General features: G+C 38.3%; 1 non-coding gene across 1 annotated transcript; it reads left to right on the top strand.

Annotated features, from left to right (window-relative positions):
* Positions 1 to 5,701: 5,701 nt before the first annotated feature.
* Positions 5,702 to 5,807, top strand: LOC128281107 (small nucleolar RNA R71). The gene has a single exon (XR_008271322.1). It is a non-coding gene; the product is annotated as a small nucleolar RNA R71 (small nucleolar RNA).
* The last annotated feature ends 362 nt before the right edge of the window (positions 5,808 to 6,169 follow it).

Consider the following 6,169-nt stretch of genomic DNA (forward strand, 5'->3'; position numbering starts at 1 on the left):
TATCTTGAAGAGAATAGGGTTTCCGGTAACAAGGTGGAAGAGATTCGGCATTAGCCTGACAGCCTTGCATTCGACACTTATTTATAGTCCCCATAGCCGAATTGCCTAGCCCTCAATTCCCCATTCGGCTCTATCACTTCCCCCTTCTCATCTCCTCATTTTTCTCCCTGATAACCCCTTGATCCTTTCCTTAATTTTCTCTTCTGAACACTCCCATTGGAGTCCATCTTCATGCCATTTACATCCTTCTAAAAGGCCAAAATTAAACTTCTAAAAACACTAAGCTACGATTCGAACCTTGGATCTCCTTGTTAACTATTAACGCCACCTCCCTACACTCTAAGTGGCGTCACTTAGCCACTCCTCCACAAGGCTTTTTGATGCTATTTTCCCCTATCTTTATTTAAAAGCCCAACTACTTGCCAACCCTGATTCTTTTAATAATTAAATTATAATTCCTCCACCATAAAACTTGAACCCAAAACTTCTCCAACAAATCTAGACACTTCAAATTCCTTAAACCCTTAAAGCCACTGTATCTTTTGTCATTTTCTTGCTCACTTAAAAATTTTATGAAACTCGAAGCCCGAAAGCCCAATTCATCTAGGCCCAAAATTCGGGGCATTACATTAAGTTGATTTGGTAAAACATTGAGCTCGTCATAGCGTAGTTTTGGTCTATCGTGTGCTCTCAGTTTCTGTGTTTACCATTCATCTAGTTCTTTGATTTGTAGCCTTCGTTCTTCATAGATGGGTTCTTTGTTGTTACTTGAACAAGGCTCATGTATGCTTTTCGAACGTATTTCTTGCAAAGAAGGTTGCACCACATGATCAGTATTAGTAAAATTTTGAGCTTGAAGAGTGATTTTTTCGTCACCCACACGAAGTGTGAGTTCACCTGTACCAACATCAATTATGGCTCTAGCAATTGCTAAAAAGGGCCTTCCTAAAATTAAAGGCACGCCACTATCCTCTTCTATGTCTAGAGCAACAAAATCGATTGGGAATATAAATTTGACAATTTTAATGAGTACATCTTCAATAACGCCCCTAGGAAATCTAATTGTTTTATCTGCTAACTGAATGCTCATCCTAGTTTGTTTGGGTTTCTCAAGACCTAGTTGTTTAAACATTTTATAGGGCATGACATTAATACTAGCCCCTAAATCAGCTAAAGCATTACTAACATCTAAGCTACCAATTAAACAAGGAATCGTAAAACTCCCTGGATCTTTCAATTTGTTGGCCAGCTTATTCTGCAGAATGGCTGAGCAAACTGTATTCATCTCCACATTCGACGCCTCATCCAACTTCCGTTTATTTGTTAAAAGCTCCTTTAAAAATTTAACTGCGTTTGGCATCTACGAAAGAGCTTCGATAAATAGTAAGTTAATATGCAATTTCTTTAATAGTTTAAGGAATTTACCAAATTGTTCATCTGCATGGTCTTTCCTTGTTGCATTGGGGTATGGCACACGAGGTTTGTACTTTCTACTTACCGGTTTGCGCTCACTCTGGTCTACCTCACATTTACCTTTACTTACCATAATTTCTTGCCTCGGTTCTGGTTCTTGTAACACCCCATACCCGAGACCGTCGCCGGAGTCGGACACGAGGGGTTAACGGGCTTAATCCACTTACTTGCACAGTTTATTTAAAAAAAATTTCCAGACAGCCGGCTAACTGTGTCACTGTCACCTTAAAAATCATATCTTGAGTTCCACAACTTGAAAATCAGTTTCGTGATTTTCCCTGAAACTAGACTCATATATGCATCTACAAATTTTTTTCTAGAATTTTTGGTTGGGCCAATTAGTACATTTTATTAGTTAAAGTCCCCCATGTTACAGGGATCGACTACACTGACCTTTGCGCATTAAGACTTGGATATCTCCCTGTACAGGGCTTCAATACTGATGACGTTTATTTCTACAGAAACTAGACTCAAAAAGGAATCTGTACATATATTGCATGACTTCTAATTATCTCTGGTCAATTTATAAAGAATTTCCAAAGTCGGAACAGGGACTCCAGAAGCCGTTCTGGCCCTGTCTCACGAAAACTTAAATATCTCTTAACATACTGTTCATATGATCCTTTCGTTACTTTCCTATGAAAATATACTCGTCAAGGTTCGTTTACATAATTTATTCACTATTTAATTCCATTCCTACTATTTTTAGTGATTTTTCACATCCACGTCACTGTAGCTGTCAGCATCTGTCTTTAAGGTAGGCTTTACCTATTTCATAGTTTCCATGATTCAACTAGCCCTTTAACATAAATAGCACAAAATATGATCATGATTAACCATCCCCATGGCTAATCGTTTCCAAACATTTCCATACCTCTTAATGAACAACATACAATGATTATAATACCATGCCCAAAGTATACTTAAGCCATTTTCGCATGGCTATCCAAATTTACACAAAACCGAAAGGTACATGACCTACAACAAAAGGGTAGTCCTATACATGCCATTTCAAATTCCAACCAAAAATATACCGAAGGAGCTTTGATAGTGTGGGCGACTTGACTTCAAAATCCCGAGTCCGATAGTGAAGAACCAAAGTCTATAAAACAGAGAATCAAAGAAACGGAGTAAGCATTTTATGCTTAGTAAGTTTGAGTCATGAATTTAGACACAACCAAAGTATAGCATTCATGTAGCTAAACAGATAATTTCATATGCACAAATTCTCAATATCGACTTACTTCACATTACCAACCCTTATATTCATACACAAAGATCAACTTAGCCAAAGGCCTAGACTCATTTATCAACGGCGAATACTTATTTGTAAGGGCTCAACTAACTCAAAGCACATACGAAACATACCTCATTGTCGGGATTTCACAAGCTATTAACTGAAATTTTTACAGCAAGTTCATTCATTCCCGAATCACGTACCTTCGGAGTTTAACCGGATATAGCTACTCGTTTAGATGCCTTCGGGACATAGCCCGGTTATAGTAACTCGCACAAATGCCTTCGGGACTTAACCCGGATTTAGTAACTCGCACAAATGCCTTCGGGACTTAACCCGGATTTAGTAACTCGCACAAATGCCTTCGGATCTTAGTCCGGATATAATCACTTAGCACAAAGCCTTCGGGACTTAGCCCGAACATCATTCGAATAACCATGCACATTTATCAATAAATCATGACACATTCGTATTTCATTTTCATTAGCAAAACTCAAACACAAGGCGCTTTTCACACTTGCAATTTCGGCTTAATAGCCACACACAAAGAGCATGATTTTGATTTGCTTAAAACATGATCTAATCAAATCATAATTTAAGCTCTATTACTCAAGAACTTACCTCGGATGTTGTCGAACGGCTTCAACGGCTATTCGATCATTTTTTCCTTTCCCTTATCCAACTGTGGTCCCCTAAGCTCTTGAGCTAATTCAAACAAATTTAACTTATTAAAGTCTCATTTTGCTAGCTTATGGCCGAATATGACAAGGAGTTTGATAGGTCATATGGCCACCTTTTAGCTCAAATACACAATGATCATACACATTTTAATCACATCAAGCAATTTAATACAATTCATTCGAACATCAAAGAGAAGCTCAAGGTACTTAGCCCATATATACATTAGACATTAGAGTCACATATGTACGAAATCACGGGTTTAATTCAACATACTAGCTAATATTTCCCCTTAGCCGAATTTTCTAAGTCAAGCTAAAGCCATCAATAGGCTACCTATGGCCGAACATACCCATCAGCTCATGTACTCATTTATGTGGCCGAACATACACATCTATGCTAAGGCCGATTGCAACACTTAATACACTCTACAAGTATGGTCACTTGTATTGACTAAACACCATTTGTTTCAAGTTAAAAACTTGGCTAATACACATATATACACCATTAAATCATCCTCTCCCTTTCCATTGATTCAACACATGCATTACCCATAATATACAAAATTATATTCGGCCTTAGCACACAACTTGCTAGCCGATTCTTCTCCATCTAGCAACTAATGCACATACGAGCTCATTTGTTAGACTCTACTTCATCTAACAACAACCTTATTTCTCTTCTATTTCCTACCATGGCCGAATGCTCAAGATACCTCAATATCAAAACTTTTAACTTGGGTTGCTTAAAGAGCTTGGTGATGAGTTCAAATTTATCTAACACCTCAAGCAACATAACACATCCCTTAATCTAGTGAACCACCATAGTATCAAACACCAACCAAGAAAACAACACCCAAGGCCGAGTATCATCTTCATCACATAGCAAGATTTAGACCATGGGCTAGGTAGAACTCAAGCTAACAACTAAAACATGCATGCATCTCATGGAAAACATCAAACATACCTTAGTCTAGCAAATCACCATAGCCGATTTTCTCAAGCTCGTTCCCTTCCTTTCTTTCCTCTATTCGGCCAAGGATGAACCAAAGGATGAACACTCTTTTTTTTTTTCTTTCCCTCAACTCATGGCAATGGGGGCATGGATGAGACCATTTTTTTTTTCTTTCATCACTCCTCCCTTTCATTATTTAATTACCATGCTCATTATTTTATTTTTTCCTTACATAATGCATTAAGCCAACATGTCTATGACATGTTTTTTTTTTAGCCATAACACTTTGTCCACCCATGCTCATGGCCGGCCACTACATATTAGGGGGGAAAATTGACATGCAAGTCCTCCCTATTGATTACATGCACTATTAGATCCTTGTAGATTAGCCTATCACATTTCAAAAGTGTCACACAAGTCCTTTTGACTAAATTCACATGCAATTTACTAAATCGAAGCTTAAAATTTTCGCACATTCATATTCACATATTTTAGACCATAAATATCACATTCAAATAATTTGGTGACTCGGTTTAGCGGTCCCGAAACCGCTTTCCGACTAGGGTCACTATAGGGCTGTCACAGTTCTGGTTCAACTAACCCTTCCTTATCTTGAACGGTAATTGCCTTGAGTTGTTCCCTTGGGTTAGATTCAGTGTTACTCGGCAGGCTACCTTATGGTTGTTCAGAAATTAGTTTAGCGAGCTGTGCTATCTGAGTTTCGAGCCCTTGGATTGATGCTTGTTGATTTTTAAGTGCTGTTTCGGTATTCTGAAAGTGAGTTTCTGACACTGAGATAAACTTTGTTAGCATCTTCTCAAGGTTCGGCTTCTTTTCCTGGTGGTAAGGTGGTTGTTGAAAACCCAGTGGATGTTGTGACCTTTGATTCCCTTGACCACCCCACGAGAAATTGAGATGGTTCCTCCAACTTGCATTATATGTGTTACTATATGGGTTATTTTGAGATCTAGAATTATTGTTACCTATGTATTGGACTTGTTTCTCCTTGATGTTGGGGTTGAAGGATTGATATTCTGTGTGTACTCCTCCTCCATTAGAATTGCACCTCATCACGAGATGTACCTGAGTAGTACTATACAAACCGTCAATCTTTTTTATTTAACAGTTCTACCTGGTTAGATAGCATAGTAACCACGTCGAGGTTGAAAACATCGGCTACTTTTGTCGGCTTTATTCTCATAACTTGCCACTGATAGTTATTCAGTGACATCTCTTCAATAAATTTGTAAGCCACTTCAGGTTTTGTTATTGGTAGTCCCACCAGCAACTGGGTTGATAAGTTGCCTTGTCGAGGGGTTCACGCCGTTGTAAAACGTTTGAACCTGCACCCATAAAGGTAACCCATGGTGAGGGCACCTTCTCAATAGATCTTGTATCTCTCCCATGCATCATAGAGTGTTTCAAGATCCATCTGCACAAAAGAAAAGATGTCATTCCTCAACTTAGCCGTTTTAGCTGGCGAGAAATATTTAAGTAAGAATTTTTTGGTCATTTGTTACCATGTAGTGATTGACCCTCGTGGTAACGAGTTCAACCACTGTTTAGCTTTGTTCCTCAACGAAAAGGGAAATAACCGAAGACGATGGCATCATCAGAAATGCCATTGATTTTAAATGTGTCGTAGAATTCTAGAAAATTCGCTAAGTGAGTGTTTGGATCCTCATCCTGCAAACCATCAAACTGAAAAAACTGTTGGATCATTTGAATTGTGTTAGGTTTCAGTTCAAATTGTAGCAATAGCATGCCTAACTATACTTGACTCAGTTCCTGTTAAAGTAGGTTTAGCATAATCATACATAGTCTTGG

The sequence above is a fragment of the Gossypium arboreum genome, chromosome 9, assembly GCF_025698485.1.
Source record: "Gossypium arboreum isolate Shixiya-1 chromosome 9, ASM2569848v2, whole genome shotgun sequence".
Taxonomy (NCBI): domain Eukaryota; kingdom Viridiplantae; phylum Streptophyta; class Magnoliopsida; order Malvales; family Malvaceae; genus Gossypium; species Gossypium arboreum.